We start from the raw sequence: 13,691 nt of genomic DNA, 5'->3' as shown, positions 1-13,691 counted from the left end.
ACTGCACATTTCTAAATTTATGTTGATGGATGTTCATCATTTGTTTTGTGGTGATTGAGATCTCCTTTATCAAACAACAGCAATCACATTCATATACAGAACATATTGAGCAGACCACATTACCCTGGTTTTAACGGCCCCAGCTCTCGAACAATAATATACACACTCAATCTCTGCTTCATTATTGTTTCCATCCTTTCATATCTTTTTGGTCTAAATTCTCAAGGTTGTTTAGGAAAAGGAAGCTTTGAGAAGTCCTGTGCATAGAGCACACACACATTTCATACTGATGATTCATACCAGTTAGGTCAGAAAATCCAAATATGTTTTCAATTATTGGGGTAGTCTTACCTAATCAGACATTAAACATTAACCTCCTATCTGTACCACCTCACTTTCGTTAAGAAAGGAATGAAACACAGTCATTAGTTCAACTGTGTTTTACATGTGCAGAGGAGATGATAAACAAAATTATCCTGTAATTTAAAAAAAATTATTTCTTACACTTACAGCATGGTAACAGGCCCCTTCGGCCCTCAAGCTTGTGCCGTCCAATTACACCCAATTGACCTTCAACCTGGTATGTTTTGAAGGGTGCGAGGAAACGGAAGCACCCAGAGAAAACCCAGGCAGACACGTGGAGAACAGACAGGATTCAAACCTCAGTTGCTGGCGCTCGCTGTAAGAGCATTGTGTTAACTGCTACACTAACAGTGTCCCCTCCCCACCATCCCCCTTGCAGAAAATTGTCTCTTTAGAATTATCGTATCATGGAAACCGTTTTCAGCTGCTTTCAAAGATCAGTCCCTACTGACCAATTCTTTGCCATAAGGGTGCAAGAGTTTGCTCCTTCAATTTCCCTGTGAAACCTACTATTGAATCCATATCCTACTCGAATTACGTTCACAAATGGAAATAACTGCTGTGTGAAGCTTCACTTCAGATTGGTTTTGTTTTTTTAAATCAGAATAAATTTGGTTATTGACTCTTGAATTTCTCCTTGCCTTTGTCAGAATTTCATAATAATGAAGGCTAGATTACTGTCGCACGAATAAAAGCTCTCACAACTGGAGGGAGAAGGGTACGGTCTTCAGTAGGGCTTTGGGCTTAGGCGGGAAACCTGGGTGATATATATATATGGGCAGATGGGGACAGAGCCTGGGGGAGGAGCCAGCCATCAGCACAACCCATCAGCAGTGAATCTCAGTTCACTGCATTTATGTCATGTGTTGTAATCAATTTGTGGAGGCCAGGTCGTTAGGTGTATTTAAGGCAGAGATCGATAGGTTCTTGATAAGCCAGGGCATCAAAGGTATGGGAAGAAGGCCGGATAGTGAGGCTGAGTGGGAGAATGACTGGCTGATTAACCTATTTCTGCTCCTATGTCTTATGGTCATATGGTCTTACTGAAAATAAAGGTAATGTAAAAACACTCACTCATATATTATGCTTGGAATAAATTGTGATGTGGGTATGTTTTCGTACAAATTCTGTTCACAGTTTAGAAGAGAAAGGTAGAGGGAGAAACAGAGGAGAGGAGGAAGTGAAGATGAAGGAAAGGGGAAAGGAAGTGAGGGGAAAGGTAAAAGGAAGGAGTGAAGGAGAGAAGCGATGAAATGAGGACTGGGACATGGAGAAAGGGATGGGGGAAGGAGAAGAAAGCAATAAAAAGCAGATGGGAAGAAATGAACAGAATGACCAGGTCAAGTTCATTTAAAATGAATGAAAATAAAATTGCTTATCTCTGAAGACAGGAGCCACAGGAGATAGCAGATGTTGAAATGTGAAACTAAACACAATCTCCTGGAGGAACTCAGCAGGTCAAGTAGTATCAGTGGGAGAAAAAGAAAGGTTGACGTTTTGATCCAAAACAAAAGGTTCCAACCTGAAACATCAACTGTTCTTTCTCTCCTGCTGACACTGAGCTCCACTAGCCAATTGTGTTTAGCCTTTCTCTAAAATGCTGAAAGGTAAAGCAAGATCCTGTGGCTAAATAGGGTAATAAGGACTGGTTCTACACTTACTATGAGCCCTGATAGTTACAGAGACCCTGGTGAAAAACAATGGGGTGCAGTCAAAGAAGGAACATCAATTAGGGAATAATATACTGTGAACCCAAAAACACCCATAGGGAACTTGCACCCATTACAAAGATGAATCTGACCCCTAGCCTCTAAACTCAAGGCAGATTTTCAACACCACTTCACTCCTTCATTCCAGGAATTGGACTGAAATTGTGCATGCATTTTCAAAGAATCAGTCACTGTTTTGTTTCCACTGATTTCGCAAAATGATCAAAATAAAAGTATTATTACAAAAACAGTAGTAATTATATATTAGAGTGAAACACAAAAGTCTGCAGATGCTGTAATTGTTATGAAAACACAGATGCTGGAGGAACTCGGCAGGTCTTGCAGCGTCCACAGGAGGTGAAGAGATATAACCGATGTTTCAGGCCTGAGCCCTTCTTCAAGGTCTGATATGAGGTTAAGGGTTAGCTTGAAAAAAGGCTCAAGTCCATCAGTTATACATCTTTACCTCCTGTGGACACTGTGAGAGCTGCTGAGTTTCTTCAGTATTTCTGGGTAATTAAATATTAGGTCATGTTATGTCTGAATTAAGCTCTTTAAGTTGAAATGTGTGCGCACATACTATCAATCAGTGTGTTAGACAACATAAAACAGGCTTCCCTTTCAGGCTGATAAGGCCCATTAATTTGAGGGGCACTCTATGTCAGAACTATTTTTCATCTGCTCCTGGCATTTACAGGATGTCAATATGGTACCAACCCGTGCTGGTCATGAACGCCTCCCCCAGAGAGATGCACACCTAAATGTCTCATTCTATTCTTTCCCATGAAGTGATCTGCTCTCCATCAGTGCTGAAGAGAAGCTTGGCGGTAGACCACAGCTTCAGTTTAGTGGTGCAGTTCTCTAGCAACTAAAGAGGGGAAGGAACAGTTTTAAGTGCACAACACCACAGGGACATTGGCCAGTGTTGGTTAGCAAGTAACAGAAGTAACAGGATCTTATAGTAATATTTCATAAACAGAATATTTTAAATATTTTACAGTGATTAAAAGCAAAAATCTTGTGTTTTAATTAGGAAAGAATGTAAAAAGAATCTTAAGAAGGAAATTAGGAATTATGAAGTTGCTTTGTCAAGTAAGGTGAAAATAAATCCAAAGGGTTTCTATAGATATATTAGGAACAAAAGGATAGTGAGGGATAAAATTGGTTCCCTATAGGATGAGAGTGGACAGCTAAAGGAGATGGGGGAGATTTTGAACAGCTTTTTTTTTCAATATTTACTAAGGAGAAGGATACTGAAATAAGTAGGGATGTTATGGAAACAATGATGATTAAAGAAGAGGAAATACTGGCACTTTTAAGGAAACTAAAGGTGAATAAGTCTCCAGGTCCTTGAGGAAGGTTAGCGTAGAAATAGTATGGACTTTGACGGAGATATTTAAAATGTCATTAGTAACTGGAATGGTGCCGGAGGATTGGGAGTAGCTCATATAGTTCCATTGTTTAAAAAAGGTGCTAGGAGTAAATCTAGTAATTATAGCCCTGTAAGTTTGACGTCAATGCTGAGTAAGTTCATAGAAAGTATTCTTAAAGATGGTATATATAAATATTTGGATAGGCAGGGTTTGATTAGGAACAGTCAACATGGATTTGTGAGGGGAAGATCATGGTTGACAAACCTTATTGAAGTTTTACTAGGAAAGTTGATGAGGTTAAGGTGGTGGATGTTGTATATATGTACTTTAGAAAGATCTTTGATAAGGTTCCTCAGGGAAGGTTAGTTAGGAAGGTTCAATCATTAAATATTAACATTGAAGTAGTAAAATGGATTCAACAGTGGTAGAATGGGAGATGTCAGAGAATAGTGGTAGATAATCATTTGTCAGATTGGAAGCTGGTGACTAGTGATGTACCTCAGGATTCAGTATTAGGTCCATTACGATTTGTCATATACATCAATGATCTGGATGATGGGGTGGTAAATTGGATTAGTAAGTATGTGGATGATACTAAGATAAGTGGAGCTGTGGATAGTGAAGAAGGGTTTAAAATCTTGCAGAGGGACTTAGGGCAGTTAGAAGAGTGGGCTGAAAGATGGCAGATGAAATTTAGTCCAGATAAGTGGACATAGCACATACATGGTGAATGGAAGGGTATTGAAGAGTACAGTAGACTAGAGGGATCTAAGAATAATGGTACATGGTTCCCTGAAGGTGAAGTCACACATGGAAAGGGTGGTGAAGAAAGGTTATGGTATGTTGGCCTTTATAAATCAGAGCATTAAATGTAGGAGCTGGGATGTTATGTTAAAATTGTACAAGGCATTGGTGAGCCAAATTTGGAGTATTGTGTACAGTTTGGTCAACAAAGTATAGGAAAAATATCATCAATTTGGAGAGAGTGCAGAGAAGATTTACTAGAATGTTGCCAGGATTACAGGACATAAGTTATAGGGAAACTTATAGTTTATAAGTTAGGTCTTTATTCTTTGGAGCCTAGAAGTTTGAGAGGGGATTTGATTGAGTTATTTAAAATTATTAGGGGTATAGATAGAGTTGACGTGGAGAGGCTTTTTCCTTTAAGAAAGGGGGAGATACAAACAAGAGGACATGAACCGAGAGTTAGGGGTCAAAAGTTTAGAGGAATCATGAGGGAGGACTTCTTTACTCAGAATGATGGGTGTGTGGAACAAGCTTCTGGACGAAGTGGTGGAGGCAGGCTCTATTTTAGTATATAAGGAGAAGTTGGACTGGAAGGACCAAGTTGGCCTATTTCTCTGCTGTAGTTGTTATATGGTTAATGCATATTGTCCTTATCCAAAGTCCCTTGGGATCAAGGATAACTTGCTACCCTCAATAAAGGGACTTGATCTGCAATGCTGACTGACCATTTCCACCCATAGATTCTCTCTGAACTGTTGAGATCCTTTAGCTCCGTAATGCAGCGTTTCCAGTGTTTGTGTTTCTCTGACTTTCTTCTGCTTTGGTGATTGGCCCTCTCAGTCGTCTCTGAACCCAAAGTGCAAACTTAGTCAAAAATCTCTATTATTGTCTAGAATGGATACTAAGAGTCATAGTTGTTCCATAGAGCCATAGGTAATATATACAGTATTGTATACTGTAATGAGATGTAACTGACACATGAAGCAATCGATATCACACAGAGCTACAGCAGATGCCTATCTTTATCACACAGAGCTACATTGCAATCTCTATTTGTGGGAGTTACAGCATACATCTGAGATATACTATAAAGTCATCTGCGTTGTATTGAGCAGTAGATGAGTGTGTGTTCAAGTTCACTTGTCATCTGATTGGACAGTACAACCTGATGAAACCGCGTTCTCCAGTCCACAGAGCAAAGCATGCAAACACACATACAGTTAAGTACAGTTCATATGTACAGATATTTAAAATAAATATTATTAATAAATAGAGGCGACTCGGGGATTTTTTTATCAATTCATGTGGTAATCCATATGGCCTTAAATCACAGGCTCTCACTTATATTAACCTGGCTTGTACTGAGTGCAACATAATATATTTACTGTTCTGAGTCACAGCTGACATGAATAATAGTCTATATTGAGCTAATGTATGAAGTAATCTGCATGAAGTATTCTGTGCCACACTTTAAGCATATTGTAACTTCTATTACACCATTCTATAGCTGACAGGTATAGTAACCTATACTGTACTGCATTCAATCACAGCTCATTCATATTGTAATCAATATTGAAGTGAGTCACATCTGACACACTTAGTCGACTAATTTGAAGAGAGTCACATCTGATGTTTATAGTAATCTGTACTGCCCTGAGTCACCATTGATGATTATAGTATTCTACATTGTTCTGGGTCCCAGCTGATATATGAAGCAATTTATATCACACTGAACCAAAGCTGACATATGTAATAATATTTAATGCCCTAAGGTATAGCTGATATAACAGGTAATCTACTTTGATAATCTATACTGTACTGAGCCACATATGTCCTATAATGAATTGAGTCACATCTGATATATAAAGTGATCTAAAGTGAGCAGCAGCTGAGCATGTGGTCATCCATACTCCACTGGTCTCCAGTTGATAGCTACAATAATTTATTTCAGTGAGCCAAAGCCTACATTTGTAGAGAGAGAAGAATGAGGTGTGACCTTAGTGAGATGCATAAGATCCTGTAGAGGTGTGCCAAGGCAGATGTTGGGACGTTTTCACTGGTGTGTGAAACTCAAATGAGAGGACCTAGTTACAAGCTAAGGGGCCAGTCATTTAAAATGGTTTTTAGAATTTTCATTTTGAAGAAGGTGATGAATCTCTGGAATCCTCCAACATTGAGAGAACTGTGGAAGCTGGATCCATTAGAAGTATTTACACAAAACTAGATAAATGGGAAACTGGCACAGAAGAGGAACTTAAGCCAGCATACAAGTCAACTTTCCCTCCATCAACTCCATTTACACTTCACATTGCCTCAGAAACTCAGGCAAATATATGAAAGGACCCATCTAATTCTGGTCACACTCTCCCCTCCCATTGAGCAGAAGATGAATGTGTTTCAGAGAACAGATCACAAAATTCAATGACAGTTTCTTTCCAGTCATTATCAGACTTTTGAACAGACTCTCATCAGTAAAAAATTATCACATTGAATGGTGGGTCAGGTGGAATTCTGCTCCAAGTTGACATGTTCTTGAAATCTTTATTGAATAAAGTCACAGGTGACATATTTAGTAATCTATACGGCACTGAATTATCACTGATATTGCAGTCTATATATTTCTCCATAGATGACACTTAGAATAATCTGGATTCCATTGAACCACACATACAGCATATTATTTACACAGAACTGTTACTGGTATCTATAGGACTCCATAATTACACTTACAGTAGTTCCAGAGGAAGCTTAAAATTGCAATTCCCTGACCTACATTGGACATGTAGAGAATTCTATAATTGTAATGAACCTCGACTATCTTATGAAGCAACTGGTATTGCACTGAACCATAGCAGACTATTCTAATCTCTATTATAATGAGCTACAACTGATGCATTTAATATTTTGCATTCAATAAAGTCATAGTGTGTAGTAATATTTATTATACTGAACCACAGCCTGCTTCTCAGATCCTTGTTGTAATCTACATGGAACTAAGTCACAGCTGAAACATACAAAAATCTATATTGCCGGAGTTGCAGTTGACTCAGAATCAGAATTAACCTTAGCTTTACCCTAGTGTATTTAGTTATCTGTACAACACTGAGCCACAACTGACTCACATGATAATCTATACTGCACTGAGCCCCAGCTCACACATACTGAGATCAACATTGAACTGATTCATAACAGACAAATGGAGTAATCAATATTGCTCTGAGCTATATCTGGCACAAATTTTAATCTGCTTTCGCTGGCCTTCAACTGAAGTATATAATGATGTATAATGCCCAAGCCACAGCTGACACCTGAAGTAACATGTATTGAATTGGATGTACAATTACAGACAACATCACTGAAGTAGGGAAGATCTCAAACAATTTTGGATACGACTTCAGAAACTGATTTACAGGGAAAGGTTAAACAGGTTAGGACTTTATTCCCTGGAGTGTAGAAGAATGAGGGGAGATTAGAAATAAACAAAATTATGAGGGGTGTAGATAGAGTAAACGCAAGCAGGCTTTTTCCATTGAGGTTAGGTAAGATAGGAATGAGAGGACATCAGTTAAGGGCAAAAGGAGAAAGACTTAGGGGGAATTTCTTTCCACAGAGAGTAGTAGGAGTGTGGATCGAGTGGTGAATGCGAGCTCAATTTTCACATTTAAAAAAAATTTGTAAGGAACATGAATGGTAGGGGTATGGAGAACTATGGACTGGGTGCAGGTAAGTGGGACTAGGCAGGATAATAGTTCAGCACAGAATAGGAGGGCTGAAAGGCCAGTTTTCTGTGCTGTAATGTATGGGTCTATAGAGAACAAGAGGGAGAAACTCTCCCCACCATCAAGAATATCTACAGGGAACGCTGCCGTCGGGAGAGCAGCAGCAATCATCAAGGATCCACACCACTCAGAACAGTCTGTTCGTGCTGCTGCCATCAGGAAAGAGGTCTAGGTGCCACAAGACTCACACCACCAGGTTCAGGAACAGCTACTCCCCCTCCACCATCAGACTCCTCAACAACAAACTCAGAGACTCATTAAGAAATCTTACTTTTACACTTTTTCTTTCTCTGTATTGCACAGTCAGTTTGTTTACATTTCTTAATTTCTTTAGAGTCTTTTTGCACTACTAATACGTGGTAATTCTGCCTCGCTCACAGGAATAAGAATCTCAGGGTTGTATGTGATGTCATGTACATACTCTGACAATAAATATGAACTTTGAATTACTCAACAGTTTTAATATGGTGCCTGATGAGAGTGTTTGGTGCAGAAACTATATTGGAATTTGCTGAATGTTTCCATCTTTTTGTTACCTAAACGATAAGTTCAGTCTTTGACCTGCAGGATCTGTTGCCAAATTACAAGCTGGAGAAGGTGAACCAAAGGAGACAAGGATGAGGGAAGAGAGAAGGACACTGGCCTGGAGGGATCACCTCAAGTTATTCAGCAGATGAGACAAAAGATAAACTGATGTGTTTGAAATGGTCTTCAATCAAGTGTGCGACACCTGCCTTCATTGGTCAGAGCATTGAGTACAGGATCTGGGACTTTATATTCAGGTTGTTGGTGAGGCCACACAGGGTGCTATATACAGTTCTTGTCAAGAGTGATGCTATTAATTTGGAAAGGTTGCAGAGAGAGATCATGAGGATGTTACCAGGAATGACAGGCTCAGATTGTAAAGAGAGCCACTGTATGCTGAGACTTTTCTCCCTGGAAGTATTAAAGTTGTGAAGAGCACAACTAAGTTAAGTCTTTTTCCTAGGGTAGGAGAGTCAAAATAAAAAGCTATTGATTTAAGGTGAGAGGGGAAAGATTTAAAAGGAACCTGAGGGTCACCCAGAGGGTGGTGGGTGTGTGGAAAGAACTGCCAGAGGAAGTAGTAGAGGTGGGGGTAATTACAACATTTAAGTAAATTAGGTGGATCGGAATGGTTTAGACAAATGGTATTAGATCAGGTAGACAACTTGGGTGAGCCTGATACCAGTATTTGGCATGTTATTAGAAGGTGTCTCCAGAGACCTTGTATGCAAGTACTTGGATAGACAGGTAATAAAAACATAAAAGTCTGCAAATGTCGTGATTGAAGTAAAAACACAATGCTGGAGAAATTCAGCAGGTCAAACAGCGCACTTTATATTCCAAAGACAAAGAAACAGAACCAACATTTTGGGCTTGAGCCCTTCATCAAAGTATGAGCAAAATGTAGGCACATGTCTGAATAAAATAGTGGGGGAGGAGCATGGCCAACAAGCAGGAGGCAATAGGTGGATAAGGGAGGGAGGGCACATTAGCAAATAAGGGGAGAGGGGATGGCTCTGTGAATGGATAGAAAAGGGGGTGGAAAGTTGGAAGGAGACAGAGGAATAGGGAAGAGAGGAAAAATGGGGAGTGGTCTAGCAGAAACTGGAGAAGTCGGTCTTAATGCCAGCTGGTTGTAGTTTGGAGAGTTGGATAGATAAGGACTGATTAGGCTTGGTGTAGGAGGGAGGGTTTCATGTTCCTGGATCATTGGATCAGGGAGAATCAATATGGGTTTATAAATGGTGATGTCTAACAAATCAGGAACATTGACGAAGGAAAGGCAGCAGATGTTGTCTACACAAACATTAGTAAGGCCTTTAACATGGTTTCCCTTGGAATGTTAGTCAAAAAGATTCAATTGCTTGATATTCAGGATGATGTGGTAAATTGGATTAGACATTGGCTTTGTGGGATAATTCAGAGAGTGGTAATAGAGTTAATAAACTGGAGGTCTGTGATTAGTGGTGTGCAACAGGGTTTGGTGCTGTGTCCATTGTTATTTGTCTTCTATATCAATGATCTGGATGATAATGTGGTAAATTGGATCAGCAAATTGGCAGGTGACACTATGATTAGGGGTATAGTGTTAATGCAGAGGGATCTAGACCAGCTGGAAAAATGGTTGCCAAAAGACAGGTGGAATTTAATGCAGGTAAGTGCAAGGTATTACACTTTGGGAGGACAAATTAGGATAGGACTTGGATGGTAAATGGTAAGGAACAGCAGAGTGTGGTGGAACAGTGAGGTGTGAGAATATAGATATATAATTCTTTGAAAGTGGCATCACAAGTAGATAGAGTTGTAAAGAGAATTTTTGGCACATTGACCTTCATAAATCAAAATACTGAGTACTGGAATTGAGATGTTATGTTTAAGTTGTACAAGATATTGTTGAGGCCAAATTTGGAGTATTGTGTGCAGTTTTTGTTACCTACCTATAAGAAAGATATCATTAAGACTGAAAGAGTACAGAGAATATTTACTAGGATGCTGCTGGGACTTGAGGAGCTGAGTTACAGGGAAAGGCTAAATAGGTTCAGACTTTATTCCCTGGAGCACAGGCGAATGAGGGGAGATTTGATAGTTAGACAAAATTATGAGGGCTATAGATAATCTCAGGCTTTTTCCATTGAGATTAGGTGAGACAAAATGAGAGGACAGGGATTAAGGGTGGAATTTTTGGGGGGAACATTAGGGACAATTTTTCACTCAGAAGGAGTGAGAGTGTGGAATATACTGTCAGTGTAAATAGTAGATGCAGGTTAGATTTTAATATTTTAAGGAAATTTGGATAGGTTCATGGATGGGAGGTGTATCATGTAGGAAGTTGGAGAAACATTAAATTAACTTTCATTGAATTTAACATTTAATTGCATAATGATACTGACACATTACATGAGATGAACTGATCTAAAAATGTTTTGCTGGTGATTTTCATTTGTACTCAGCATCAGTTGCCTCTCATGTCAGTGTCCAGCAATAGTCGGCCAGCATTGGTGGATTCCAGTAAAAAGTACACAATGCTGGAAAAGCTCAGCAGATCAAATAGTGTTCTTTGTTGCAATTTCATGGAAAGACGAGGTAGAGGTAAATGTAACTCATTGGTACAATGAGTTGAGGTCCTATATTTATATGGAGAAAATAACATATAACTTGCATGATAATTATGACTTTTTTATTAAGATGTGGTCGCCTTATTTGAAATGTATGAGTTTAGTAATATCTTAAATTGTTGTATGTGTTTCTTTTATTTTCTTAATGCTTCCCTTGTGGAGTTTGCTGAGGGTGGGTGGATGGGGGTGGGTTAGTTGTAGTTTTCATTTTTATATTATGGACTTTGTAAAAGTTTTTCTTTTGAAAATATTAAATAAAGTTTTTTTTTAAAAAGTGTCCTTTGTGCAGCGAAGGTAAAGATTCATAACTGATGTTTTGGGCTTGTTCCCTTCATCAAAGTATGAGAAAATGTAGGCAAGCATCCAAACAAAAGATGGGGGGGGGAGGTGGCCAGAAAAGATAGGTGGAGAAAGGAGGGAGGGGACAGCAGCAATGAGGAGGAGGAGGAGGGGGAGGACTGGGTGGATGGAGGAACTGGAAAGTCAGGAAAAGGGAGAGGGGAAAGAAAAGGCAAGCAGGTTTAGTGGAAATCTCTAGATCCTTTCAAGCTGCTGTGTAAAATGGGGTTAACCAAACAATTTAACTGGGGGATGCCACGATCAGCAGGAGAGGGGTCGCTGCTGTGGATGGAAGAGAGGTCGCTGCTGCAGTGGGGAGAAAAGGGGGTCATTGCTACAGGGGGGAGGGGTCGCTGCCGCTGGGGGAAAGGGAGAGTGGGAGGCCGTAAACTGCCGCTGCTGTGAACACCAGTTGAGACAGCTGAACGTTCGTGGCAGCAGGGCATTGCTGGGGTGGGGAGTGCGATTGACGGGGTGGGTGTTGATTGACGATGGAGTTTACGTCTGATGGGGGGTAGTGATTGACGGTGAGTGGAGACTGATGGTGGGGGGTGACTGATAGTTGGGGGGGGTGGGGGAGACTTACTGATAGGTCCCCTGAGTGTGTGACTCATCACTTAACACGTCATCGCGGGGGCAGGATTCTCCCTTAAATCGCCAGGTTGGTGATTTAGTGGGTCGATCTCCCTCCAGTAATCGCGCCTGGGTCCCAGGAGGGCAACCCAGGTGCTGCAGCTTAAAAGTACTTAGTGTTAATGCCATCCACTAAATACTTTGATGAAGGGATCAAGCCCGAAACATCAGTTCTGTATTTTTACCTTTGCTACACAAAGGATACTGTTTGACCTGCTGAGCATCTCCAGCATTATCTGTTTTTTTTTAATTTCAACCACTGTGTCTACAGAATGATGTGATTTACTATTGATGAATTCCAGTTGCCCTGATTCTGCTTTTCCATGGTTGCAATGTCCTGGTGAAACCTTCCACCATGTTCATTACTGACTGCATCAACATCAGCAGGGAAGATGTCCAAGTGTGAATGCAGAAAATACATTTTCCATGACACGTTGCACTTCATGGTTTTGTATGATTGAAGTAGATTTACAATATATCAGTAAATCACAAAAATAGGTTATATCTTTTAAAAACAGGTACGCGATAGGAACATTTTAAGGTGATTTTTGTGATCAGCAGCTCAAAATTCATCCAATGCACCAAAAGTGCTCAGAAAGGAAAATCTTTATTGTCCAGTGTTATCATGAATGATTGCTTTCACAAGTCTTCAGGACTACTTATTCTGACATAGAACCTATGACAGCAAGGAAGCAGATTCTTGTTCATCAAGCGCTTACTTCTGGAATAGTCTTTCCTCAGGCATACACTCCTTGATCTGGACAATCACCATTCTGATATGCTAGAACCCTCTTAACTGAAGAGAAGCTTTTGATTGGAGACTAGGTTACTGAGAATTGAGGGGCGTTCTTTCATTATCATATTTTGGACTCTGAGAGATGCATCTAAGAGACACAGGGACTGCTAAGTTAATATGACATCTATATTAAGTTTGCACAGTTATAATTTCAGAGAATGTAAAGCAGCAAAATGTCCAATGCCCAAACCAAGAACCTTGGAGATATTGTACAGTGCTTGCACATAATCTGGACATCCCATATCACTCTGTACTGTAAAAAAGGATGTAATTGTTAAATCAGTGATGCATAGCAGCCAAAATTCATGTTTATAACCCTTGACCACAATCTACTTTCAATAAGACATCCCAAACCTAACTTAAAAAATAAGATATAGAAGCAGGAACAGTCTTTTGGTCCTCTGCATCTGATCGCAGGCTGCAGGCAACTGTGGTCAAAGGTTTCACACCAGGCTGAGGACTGCTGGAGACTGGCTGAAAGGGTACCAGGTATCAGAACCAGGATGTGAAAAAGTGCTGGAGGCTTCCTGATCATGTTAGAGGTGTGCATATGGAGTTTGGGTTGCTGATGGTTGGATTGAAGCCTGTGTGAGGTTTGGAGACTGCAGGAGCATTGGAGGCAAATCCATGGACACTCAATGATTCTGGGTGTCTTTCTTTTGCTTCTCTTTCTCTGATTGTAGGGGGTACTGTGCAATTTTTGCTGATAGCAAATGTTTGTGTGGCTTATGGTAGACTAAAGGAAATTTTGAGTAATATCACATTTTCTGTTTTATTACATGACAATAAAATAATCTTGAAAAATAATCGAA

The 13,691-nt window shown here is 39.9% G+C and overlaps 1 pseudogene; it reads right to left on the bottom strand.

Moving 5' to 3' along the window:
* Positions 1-2,763: 2,763 nt before the first annotated feature.
* Positions 2,764-13,691, bottom strand: part of LOC138756351 (doublecortin domain-containing protein 1-like) — a 340,682-nt pseudogene continuing 329,754 nt past the window's right edge.

The sequence above is a fragment of the Narcine bancroftii genome, chromosome 1 (assembly GCF_036971445.1).
Source record: "Narcine bancroftii isolate sNarBan1 chromosome 1, sNarBan1.hap1, whole genome shotgun sequence".
NCBI classification, from domain to species: Eukaryota; Metazoa; Chordata; class Chondrichthyes; order Torpediniformes; family Narcinidae; genus Narcine; species Narcine bancroftii.
Note: the sequence above shows the minus strand (reverse complement) of the source record. Positions and strands in the feature narration are given on the sequence as shown.